Here is a 10,444-nt window from a genome sequence, read left to right as displayed (position 1 = left end):
CTGCAACGCACGCATAATGCGCTCCCCCTCTTTCTTGTTTTTGTGAGCGAGCATGACTTACTTGCACGCACGCATGCAGCGAACATCCACAAACGGAGTAATCGACGTGTGCGTGTATTGTTCGCGGAAAGACTGCCGCGTACGTGATGGAGCAATACATTCACTGGGCGAATGCACATAGCACGATACAGGTGCAGTAGGAAACACAGCATCCTTGCCATCGGCCATACCATGCTGAATACGCCGGTTCTCGTCCGATCCCCGAAGATAAGCAGCATTGGGCTCGGTCAGTACTTGGGAGGGAGACCACCTGGGAACACCGAGTGCTGATGGCACCCTTCTTTTTGCTTTTTTTTATTATTCCGTGTTTCTGTGACGTTTTTTTTTGTGTGTGTGTGTGTGGGGGCAGCTGCTTTTACTGTTACTTACGTTCAACTGGAGCCTGCTGGTAGAGCCGACGCCGAAGTGTGAAACCAATATGCAGGCCACTACGCGATATTCTGCGCGGAATGACGGACGTAATGCTGCATGCAAAATTTAGTCGCACGAGCTTCTAACCGCTTCGCTATCACGCCCGCCCGCATACAGCTCAATGACAACTCGTCGATAAAGTGGCACATTGTGGGCTGCAACGCACGCATAATGCGCTCCCCCTCTTTCTTGTTTTTGTGAGCGAGCATGACTTACTTGCACGCACGCATGCAGCGAACATCCACAAACGGAGTAATCGACGTGTGCGTGTATTGTTCGCGGAAAGACTGCCGCGTACGTGATGGAGCAATACATTCACTGGGCGAATGCACATAGCACGATACAGGTGCAGTAGGAAACACAGCATCCATGCCATCGGCCATACCATGCTGAATACGCCGGTTCTCGTCCGATCCCCGAAGCTAAGCAGCATTGGGCTCGGTCAGTACTTCGGAGGGAGACCACCTGGGAACACCGAGTGCTGATGGCACCCTTCTTTTTGCTTTTTTTTATTATTCCGTGTTTCTGTGACGTTTTTTTTGTGTGTGTGTGTGTGTGTGTGGGCAGCTGCTTTTACTGTTACTTACGTTCAACTGGAGCCTGCTGGTAGAGCCGACGCCGAAGTGTGAAACCAATATGCAGGCCACTACGCGATATTCTGCGCGGAATGACGGACGTAATGCTGCATGCAAAATTTAGTCGCACGAGCTTCTAACCGCTTCGCTATCACGCCCGCCCGCATACAGCTCAATGACAACTCGTCGATAAAGTGGCAAATTGTGGGCTGCAACGCACGCATAATGCGCTCCCCCTCTTTCTTGTTTTTGTGAGCGAGCATGACTTACTTGCACGCACGCATGCAGCGAACATCCACAAACGGAGTAATCGACGTGTGCGTGTATTGTTCGCGGAAAGACTGCCGCGTACGTGATGGAGCAATACATTCACTGGGCGAATGCACATAGCACGATACAGGTGCAGTAGGAAACACAGCATCCATGCCATCGGCCATACCATGCTGAATACGCCGGTTCTCGTCCGATCCCCGAAGCTAAGCAGCATTGGGCTCGGTCAGTACTTGGGAGGGAGACCACCTGGGAACACCGAGTGCTGATGGCACCCTTCTTTTTGCTTTTTTTTATTATGCCGTGTTTCTGTGACGTTTTTTTTTTGTGTGTGTGTGTGTGTGGGCAGCTGCTTTTACTGTTACTTACGTTCAACTGGAGCCTGCTGGTAGAGCCGACGCCGAAGTGTGAAACCAATATGCAGGCCACTACGCGATATTCTGCGCGGAATGACGGACGTAATGCTGCATGCAAAATTTAGTCGCACGAGCTTCTAACCGCTTCGCTATCACGCCCGCCCGCATACAGCTCAATGACAACTCGTCGATAAAGTGGCACATTGTGGGCTGCAACGCACGCATAATGCGCTCCCCCTCTTTCTTGTTTTTGTGAGCGAGCATGACTTACTTGCACGCACGCATGCAGCGAACAACCACAAACGGAGTAATCGACGTGTGCGTGTATTGTTCGCGGAAAGACTGCCGCGTACGTGATGGAGCAATACATTCACTGGGCGAATGCACATAGCACGATACAGGTGCAGTCGGAAACACAGCATCCTTGCCATCGGCCATACCATGCTGAATACGCCGGTTCTCGTCCGATCCCCGAAGCTAAGCAGCATTGGGCTCGGTCAGTACTTGGGAGGGAGACCACCTGGGAACACCGAGTGCTGATGGCACCCTTCTTTTTGCTTTTTTTTATTATTCCGTGTTTCTGTGACGTTTTTTTTGTGTGTGTGTGTGTGTGGGCAGCTGCTTTTACTGTTACTTACGTTCAACTGGAGCCTGCTGGTAGAGCCTACGCCGAAGTGTGAAACCAATATGCAGGCCACTACGCGATATTCTGCGCGGAATGACGGACGTAATGCTGCATGCAAAATTTAGTCGCACGAGCTTCTAACCGCTTCGCTATCACGCCCGCCCGCATACAGCTCAATGACAACTCGTCGATAAAGTGGCACATTGTGGGCTGCAACGCACGCATAATGCGCTCCCCCTCTTTCTTGTTTTTGTGAGCGAGCATGACTTACTTGCACGCACGCATGCAGCGAACATCCACAAACGGAGTAATCGACGTGTGCGTGTATTGTTCGCGGAAAGACTGCCGCGTACGTGATGGAGCAATACATTCACTGGGCGAATGCACATAGCACGATACAGGTGCAGTAGGAAACACAGCATCCATGCCATCGGCCATACCATGCTGAATACGCCGGTTCTCGTCCGATCCCCGAAGCTAAGCAGCATTGGGCTCGGTCAGTACTTGGGAGGGAGACCACCTGGGAACACCGAGTGCTGATGGCACCCTTCTTTTTGCTTTTTTTTATTATTCCGTGTTTCTGTGACGTTTTTTTTTTGTGTGTGTGTGTGTGTGGGCAGCTGCTTTTACTGTTACTTACGTTCAACTGGAGCCTGCTGGTAGAGCCGACGCCGAAGTGTGAAACCAATATGCAGGCCACTACGCGATATTCTGCGCGGAATGACGGACGTAATGCTGCATGCAAAATTTAGTCGCACGAGCTTCTAACCGCTTCGCTATCACGCCCGCCCGCATACAGCTCAATGACAACTCGTCGATAAAGTGGCACATTGTGGGCTGCAACGCACGCATAATGCGCTCCCCCTCTTTCTTGTTTTTGTGAGCGAGCATGACTTACTTGCACGCACGCATGCAGCGAACATCCACAAACGGAGTAATCGACGTGTGCGTGTATTGTTCGCGGAAAGACTGCCGCGTACGTGATGGAGCAATACATTCACTGGGCGAATGCACATAGCACGATACAGGTGCAGTAGGAAACACAGCATCCATGCCATCGGCCATACCATGCTGAATACGCCGGTTCTCGTCCGATCCCCGAAGCTAAGCAGCATTGGGCTCGGTCAGTACTTGGGAGGGAGACCACCTGGGAACACCGAGTGCTGATGGCACCCTTCTTTTTGCTTTTTTTTATTATGCCGTGTTTCTGTGACGTTTTTTTTTGTGTGTGTGTGTGTGTGTGGGCAGCTGCTTTTACTGTTACTTACGTTCAACTGGAGCCTGCTGGTAGAGCCGACGCCGAAGTGTGAAACCAATATGCAGGCCACTACGCGATATTCTGCGCGGAATGACGGACGTAATGCTGCATGCAAAATTTAGTCGCACGAGCTTCTAACCGCTTCGCTATCACGCCCGCCCGCATACAGCTCAATGACAACTCGTCGATAAAGTGGCACATTGTGGGCTGCAACGCACGCATAATGCGCTCCCCCTCTTTCTTGTTTTTGTGAGCGAGCATGACTTACTTGCACGCACGCATGCAGCGAACAACCACAAACGGAGTAATCGACGTGTGCGTGTATTGTTCGCGGAAAGACTGCCGCGTACGTGATGGAGCAATACATTCACTGGGCGAATGCACATAGCACGATACAGGTGCAGTCGGAAACACAGCATCCTTGCCATCGGCCATACCATGCTGAATACGCCGGTTCTCGTCCGATCCCCGAAGCTAAGCAGCATTGGGCTCGGTCAGTACTTGGGAGGGAGACCACCTGGGAACACCGAGTGCTGATGGCACCCTTCTTTTTGCTTTTTTTTATTATTCCGTGTTTCTGTGACGTTTTTTTTTGTGTGTGTGTGTGTGTGGGCAGCTGCTTTTACTGTTACTTACGTTCAACTGGAGCCTGCTGGTAGAGCCTACGCCGAAGTGTGAAACCAATATGCAGGCCACTACGCGATATTCTGCGCGGAATGACGGACGTAATGCTGCATGCAAAATTTAGTCGCACGAGCTTCTAACCGCTTCGCTATCACGCCCGCCCGCATACAGCTCAATGACAACTCGTCGATAAAGTGGCACATTGTGGGCTGCAACGCACGCATAATGCGCTCCCCCTCTTTCTTGTTTTTGTGAGCGAGCATGACTTACTTGCACGCACGCATGCAGCGAACATCCACAAACGGAGTAATCGACGTGTGCGTGTATTGTTCGCGGAAAGACTGCCGCGTACGTGATGGAGCAATACATTCACTGGGCGAATGCACATAGCACGATACAGGTGCAGTAGGAAACACAGCATCCATGCCATCGGCCATACCATGCTGAATACGCCGGTTCTCGTCCGATCCCCGAAGCTAAGCAGCATTGGGCTCGGTCAGTACTTGGGAGGGAGACCACCTGGGAACACCGAGTGCTGATGGCACCCTTCTTTTTGCTTTTTTTTATTATTCCGTGTTTCTGTGACGTTTTTTTTTTGTGTGTGTGTGTGTGTGGGCAGCTGCTTTTACTGTTACTTACGTTCAACTGGAGCCTGCTGGTAGAGCCGACGCCGAAGTGTGAAACCAATATGCAGGCCACTACGCGATATTCTGCGCGGAATGACGGACGTAATGCTGCATGCAAAATTTAGTCGCACGAGCTTCTAACCGCTTCGCTATCACGCCCGTCCGCATACAGCTCAATGACAACTCGTCGATAAAGTGGCACATTGTGGGCTGCAACGCACGCATAATGCGCTCCCCCTCTTTCTTGTTTTTGTGAGCGAGCATGACTTACTTGCACGCACGCATGCAGCGAACATCCACAAACGGAGTAATCGACGTGTGCGTGTATTGTTCGCGGAAAGACTGCCGCGTACGTGATGGAGCAATACATTCACTGGGCGAATGCACATAGCACGATACAGGTGCAGTAGGAAACACAGCATCCATGCCATCGGCCATACCATGCTGAATACGCCGGTTCTCGTCCGATCCCCGATGCTAAGCAGCATTGGGCTCGGTCAGTACTTGGGAGGGAGACCACCTGGGAACACCGAGTGCTGATGGCACCCTTCTTTTTGCTTTTTTTTATTATTCCGTGTTTCTGTGACGTTTTTTTTTGTGTGTGTGTGTGTGTGGGCAGCTGCTTTTACTGTTACTTACGTTCAACTGGAGCCTGCTGGTAGAGCCGACGCCGAAGTGTGAAACCAATATGCAGGCCACTACGCGATATTCTGCGCGGAATGACGGACGTAATGCTGCATGCAAAATTTAGTCGCACGAGCTTCTAACCGCTTCGCTATCACGCCCGCCCGCATACAGCTCAATGACAACTCGTCGATAAAGTGGCACATTGTGGGCTGCAACGCACGCATAATGCGCTCCCCCTCTTTCTTGTTTTTGTGAGCGAGCATGACTTACTTGCACGCACGCATGCAGCGAACAACCACAAACGGAGTAATCGACGTGTGCGTGTATTGTTCGCGGAAAGACTGCCGCGTACGTGATGGAGCAATACATTCACTGGGCGAATGCACATAGCACGATACAGGTGCAGTCGGAAACACAGCATCCTTGCCATCGGCCATACCATGCTGAATACGCCGGTTCTCGTCCGATCCCCGAAGCTAAGCAGCATTGGGCTCGGTCAGTACTTGGGAGGGAGACCACCTGGGAACACCGAGTGCTGATGGCACCCTTCTTTTTGCTTTTTTTTAATATTCCGTGTTTCTGTGACGTTTTTTTGTGTGTGTGTGTGTGTGTGGGCAGCTGCTTTTACTGTTACTTACGTTCAACTGGAGCCTGCTGGTAGAGCCGACGCCGAAGTGTGAAACCAATATGCAGGCCACTACGCGATATTCTGCGCGGAATGACGGACGTAATGCTGCATGCAAAATTTAGTCGCACGAGCTTCTAACCGCTTCGCTATCACGCCCGCCCGCATACAGCTCAATGACAACTCGTCGATAAAGTGGCACATTGTGGGCTGCAACGCACGCATAATGCGCTCCCCCTCTTTCTTGTTTTTGTGAGCGAGCATGACTTACTTGCACGCACGCATGCAGCGAACATCCACAAACGGAGTAATCGACGTGTGCGTGTATTGTTCGCGGAAAGACTGCCGCGTACGTGATGGAGCAATACATTCACTGGGCGAATGCACATAGCACGATACAGGTGCAGTAGGAAACACAGCATCCTTGCCATCGGCCATACCATGCTGAATACGCCGGTTCTCGTCCGATCCCCGAAGCTAAGCAGCATATTGGGCTCGGTCAGTACTTGGGAGGGAGACCACCTGGGAACACCGAGTGCTGATGGCACCCTTCTTTTTGCTTTTTTTTATTATTCCGTGTTTCTGTGACGTTTTTTTTGTGTGTGTGTGTGTGTGTGGGCAGCTGCTTTTACTGTTACTTACGTTCAACTGGAGCCTGCTGGTAGAGCCGACGCCGAAGTGTGAAACCAATATGCAGGCCACTACGCGATATTCTGCGCGGAATGACGGACGTAATGCTGCATGCAAAATTTAGTCGCACGAGCTTCTAACCGCTTCGCTATCACGCCCGCCCGCATACAGCTCAATGACAACTCGTCGATAAAGTGGCACATTGTGGGCTGCAACGCACGCATAATGCGCTCCCCCTCTTTCTTGTTTTTGTGAGCGAGCATGACTTACTTGCACGCACGCATGCAGCGAACATCCACAAACGGAGTAATCGACGTGTGCGTGTATTGTTCGCGGAAAGACTGCCGCGTACGTGATGGAGCAATACATTCACTGGGCGAATGCACATAGCACGATACAGGTGCAGTAGGAAACACAGCATCCATGCCATCGGCCATACCATGCTGAATACGCCGGTTCTCGTCCGATCCCCGAAGCTAAGCAGCATTGGGCTCGGTCAGTACTTGGGAGGGAGACCACCTGGGAACACCGAGTGCTGATGGCACCCTTCTTTTTGCTTTTTTTATTATTCCGTGTTTCTGTGACGTTTTTTTTTTGTGTGTGTGTGTGTGGGCAGCTGCTTTTACTGTTACTTACGTTCAACTGGAGCCTGCTGGTAGAGCCGACGCCGAAGTGTGAAACCAATATGCAGGCCACTACGCGATATTCTGCGCGGCATGACGGACGTAATGCTGCATGCAAAATTTAGTCGCACGAGCTTCTAACCGCTTCGCTATCACGCCCGCCCGCATACAGCTCAATGACAACTCGTCGATAAAGTGGCACATTGTGGGCTGCAACGCACGCATAATGCGCTCCCCCTCTTTCTTGTTTTTGTGAGCGAGCATGACTTACTTGCACGCACGCATGCAGCGAACAACCACAAACGGAGTAATCGACGTGTGCGTGTATTGTTCGCGGAAAGACTGCCGCGTACGTGATGGAGCAATACATTCACTGGGCGAATGCACATAGCACGATACAGGTGCAGTCGGAAACACAGCATCCTTGCCATCGGCCATACCATGCTCAATACGCCGGTTCTCGTCCGATCCCCGAAGCTAAGCAGCATTGGGCTCGGTCAGTACTTGGGAGGGAGACCACCTGGGAACACCGAGTGCTGATGGCACCCTTCTTTTTGCTTTTTTTATTATTCCGTGTTTCTGTGACGTTTTTTTTGTGTGTGTGTGTGTGTGGGCAGCTGCTTTTACTGTTACTTACGTTCAACTGGAGCCTGCTGGTAGAGCCGACGCCGAAGTGTGAAACCAATATGCAGGCCACTACGCGATATTCTGCGCGGAATGACGGACGTAATGCTGCATGCAAAATTTAGTCGCACGAGCTTCTAACCGCTTCGCTATCACGCCCGCCCGCATACAGCTCAATGACAACTCGTCGATAAAATGGCACATTGTGGGCTGCAACGCACGCATAATGCGCTCCCCCTCTTTCTTGTTTTTGTGAGCGAGCATGACTTACTTGCACGCACGCATGCAGCGAACATCCACAAACGGAGTAATCGACGTGTGCGTGTATTGTTCGCGGAAAGACTGCCGCGTACGTGATGGAGCAATACATTCACTGGGCGAATGCACATAGCACGATACAGGTGCAGTAGGAAACACAGCATCCATGCCATCGGCCATACCATGCTGAATACGCCGGTTCTCGTCCGATCCCCGAAGCTAAGCAGCATTGGGCTCGGTCAATACTTGGGAGGGAGACCACCTGGGAACACCGAGTGCTGATGGCACCCTTCTTTTTGCTTTTTTTTTATTATTCCGTGTTTCGGTGACGTTTTTTTTGTGTGTGTGTGTGTGTGTGGGCAGCTGCTTTTACTGTTACTTACGTTCAACTGGAGCCTGCTGGTAGAGCCGACGCCGAAGTGTGAAACCAATATGCAGGCCACTACGCGATATTCTACGCGGAATGACGGACGTAATGCTGCATGCAAAATTTAGTCGCACGAGCTTCTAACCGCTTCGCTATCACGCCCGCCCGCATACAGCTCAATGACAACTCGTCGATAAAGTGGCACATTGTGGGCTGCAACGCACGCATAATGCGCTCCCCCTCTTTCTTGTTTTTGTGAGCGAGCATGACTTACTTGCACGCACGCATGCAGCGAACAACCACAAACGGAGTAATCGACGTGTGCGTGTATTGTTCGCGGAAAGACTGCCGCGTACGTGATGGAGCAATACATTCACTGGGCGAATGCACATAGCACGATACAGGTGCAGTCGGAAACACAGCATCCTTGCCATCGGCCATACCATGCTGAATACGCCGGTTCTCGTCCGATCCCCGAAGCTAAGCAGCATTGGGCTCGGTCAGTACTTGGGAGGGAGACCACCTGGGAACACCGAGTGCTGATGGCACCCTTCTTTTTGCTTTTTTTTATTATTCCGTGTTTCTGTGACGTTTTTTTTGTGTGTGTGTGTGTGTGGGCAGCTGCTTTTACTGTTACTTACGTTCAACTGGAGCCTGCTGGTAGAGCCGACGCCGAAGTGTGAAACCAATATGCAGGCCACTACGCGATATTCTGCGCGGAATGACGGACGTAATGCTGCATGCAAAATTTAGTCGCACGAGCTTCTAACCGCTTCGCTATCACGCCCGCCCGCATACAGCTCAATGACAACTCGTCGATAAAGTGGCACATTGTGGGCTGCAACGCACGCATAATGCGCTCCCCCTCTTTCTTGTTTTTGTGAGCGAGCATGACTTACTTGCACGCACGCATGCAGCGAACATCCACAAACGGAGTAATCGACGTGTGCGTGTATTGTTCGCGGAAAGACTGCCGCGTACGTGATGGAGCAATACATTCACTGGGCGAATGCACATAGCACGATACAGGTGCAGTAGGAAACACAGCATCCATGCCATCGGCCATACCATGCTGAATACGCCGGTTCTCGTCCGATCCCCGAAGCTAAGCAGCATTGGGCTCGGTCAGTACTTGGGAGGGAGACCACCTGGGAACACCGAGTGCTGATGGCACCCTTCTTTTTGCTTTTTTTATTATTCCGTGTTTCTGTGACGTTTTTTTTTGTGTGTGTGTGTGTGTGGGCAGCTGCTTTTACTGTTACTTACGTTCAACTGGAGCCTGCTGGTAGAGCCGACGCCGAAGTGTGAAACCAATATGCAGGCCACTACGCGATATTCTGCGCGGAATGACGGACGTAATGCTGCATGCAAAATTTAGTCGCACGAGCTTCTAACCGCTTCGCTATCACGCCCGCCCGCATACAGCTCAATGACAACTCGTCGATAAAGTGGCACATTGTGGGCTGCAACGCACGCATAATGCGCTCCCCCTCTTTCTTGTTTTTGTGAGCGAGCATGACTTACTTGCACGCACGCATGCAGCGAACAACCACAAACGGAGTAATCGATGTGTGCGTGTATTGTTCGCGGAAAGACTGCCGCGTACGTGATGGAGCAATACATTCACTGGGCGAATGCACATAGCACGATACAGGTGCAGTCGGAAACACAGCATCCTTGCCATCGGCCATACCATGCTGAATACGCCGGTTCTCGTCCGATCCCCGAAGCTAAGCAGCATTGGGCTCGGTCAGTACTTGGGAGGGAGACCACCTGGGAACACCGAGTGCTGATGGCACCCTTCTTTTTGCTTTTTTTTATTATTCCGTGTTTCTGTGACGTTTTTTTTTGTGTGTGTGTGTGTGGGCAGCTGCTTTTACTGTTA

The 10,444-nt window shown here is 51.4% G+C and overlaps 14 non-coding genes and 3 pseudogenes across 14 annotated transcripts; all 17 read left to right on the top strand.

The window, feature by feature from the left end:
* The first annotated feature begins 216 nt into the window (after positions 1 to 216).
* Positions 217 to 335, top strand: LOC139058018 (5S ribosomal RNA). The gene has a single exon (XR_011513183.1). It is a non-coding gene; the product is annotated as a 5S ribosomal RNA (ribosomal RNA).
* Positions 336 to 842: 507 nt separating this feature from the next.
* LOC139058028 (5S ribosomal RNA) lies at positions 843 to 961 on the top strand. Its single transcript, XR_011513193.1, has one exon. It is a non-coding gene; the product is annotated as a 5S ribosomal RNA (ribosomal RNA).
* A 510-nt stretch (positions 962 to 1,471) lies between these two features.
* LOC139058471 (5S ribosomal RNA) lies at positions 1,472 to 1,590 on the top strand. Its single transcript, XR_011513457.1, has one exon. It is a non-coding gene; the product is annotated as a 5S ribosomal RNA (ribosomal RNA).
* Positions 1,591 to 2,098: 508 nt separating this feature from the next.
* Positions 2,099 to 2,217, top strand: LOC139058470 (5S ribosomal RNA). Its single transcript, XR_011513456.1, has one exon. It is a non-coding gene; the product is annotated as a 5S ribosomal RNA (ribosomal RNA).
* A 506-nt stretch (positions 2,218 to 2,723) lies between these two features.
* Positions 2,724 to 2,842, top strand: LOC139058468 (5S ribosomal RNA). Its single transcript, XR_011513454.1, has one exon. It is a non-coding gene; the product is annotated as a 5S ribosomal RNA (ribosomal RNA).
* A 508-nt stretch (positions 2,843 to 3,350) lies between these two features.
* Positions 3,351 to 3,469, top strand: LOC139058467 (5S ribosomal RNA). The gene has a single exon (XR_011513453.1). It is a non-coding gene; the product is annotated as a 5S ribosomal RNA (ribosomal RNA).
* Positions 3,470 to 3,978: 509 nt separating this feature from the next.
* LOC139058466 (5S ribosomal RNA) lies at positions 3,979 to 4,097 on the top strand. Its single transcript, XR_011513452.1, has one exon. It is a non-coding gene; the product is annotated as a 5S ribosomal RNA (ribosomal RNA).
* Positions 4,098 to 4,604: 507 nt separating this feature from the next.
* Positions 4,605 to 4,723, top strand: LOC139058465 (5S ribosomal RNA). Its single transcript, XR_011513451.1, has one exon. It is a non-coding gene; the product is annotated as a 5S ribosomal RNA (ribosomal RNA).
* A 508-nt stretch (positions 4,724 to 5,231) lies between these two features.
* On the top strand, positions 5,232 to 5,350 carry LOC139058100 (5S ribosomal RNA). The gene has a single exon (XR_011513263.1). It is a non-coding gene; the product is annotated as a 5S ribosomal RNA (ribosomal RNA).
* Positions 5,351 to 5,857: 507 nt separating this feature from the next.
* On the top strand, positions 5,858 to 5,976 carry LOC139058463 (5S ribosomal RNA). The gene has a single exon (XR_011513450.1). It is a non-coding gene; the product is annotated as a 5S ribosomal RNA (ribosomal RNA).
* Positions 5,977 to 6,483: 507 nt separating this feature from the next.
* LOC139058174 (5S ribosomal RNA) lies at positions 6,484 to 6,604 on the top strand (annotated as a pseudogene).
* A 508-nt stretch (positions 6,605 to 7,112) lies between these two features.
* On the top strand, positions 7,113 to 7,231 carry LOC139058462 (5S ribosomal RNA). Its single transcript, XR_011513449.1, has one exon. It is a non-coding gene; the product is annotated as a 5S ribosomal RNA (ribosomal RNA).
* A 505-nt stretch (positions 7,232 to 7,736) lies between these two features.
* Positions 7,737 to 7,855, top strand: LOC139058111 (5S ribosomal RNA; annotated as a pseudogene).
* Positions 7,856 to 8,360: 505 nt separating this feature from the next.
* On the top strand, positions 8,361 to 8,479 carry LOC139058115 (5S ribosomal RNA; annotated as a pseudogene).
* Positions 8,480 to 8,988: 509 nt separating this feature from the next.
* Positions 8,989 to 9,107, top strand: LOC139058461 (5S ribosomal RNA). Its single transcript, XR_011513448.1, has one exon. It is a non-coding gene; the product is annotated as a 5S ribosomal RNA (ribosomal RNA).
* A 506-nt stretch (positions 9,108 to 9,613) lies between these two features.
* On the top strand, positions 9,614 to 9,732 carry LOC139058460 (5S ribosomal RNA). The gene has a single exon (XR_011513447.1). It is a non-coding gene; the product is annotated as a 5S ribosomal RNA (ribosomal RNA).
* Positions 9,733 to 10,238: 506 nt separating this feature from the next.
* LOC139058459 (5S ribosomal RNA) lies at positions 10,239 to 10,357 on the top strand. Its single transcript, XR_011513446.1, has one exon. It is a non-coding gene; the product is annotated as a 5S ribosomal RNA (ribosomal RNA).
* The last annotated feature ends 87 nt before the right edge of the window (positions 10,358 to 10,444 follow it).

The sequence above is a fragment of the Dermacentor albipictus genome, chromosome 3 (assembly GCF_038994185.2).
Source record: "Dermacentor albipictus isolate Rhodes 1998 colony chromosome 3, USDA_Dalb.pri_finalv2, whole genome shotgun sequence".
NCBI classification, from domain to species: domain Eukaryota; kingdom Metazoa; phylum Arthropoda; class Arachnida; order Ixodida; family Ixodidae; genus Dermacentor; species Dermacentor albipictus.
This window is presented reverse-complemented; position numbering and strand designations above follow the sequence as displayed.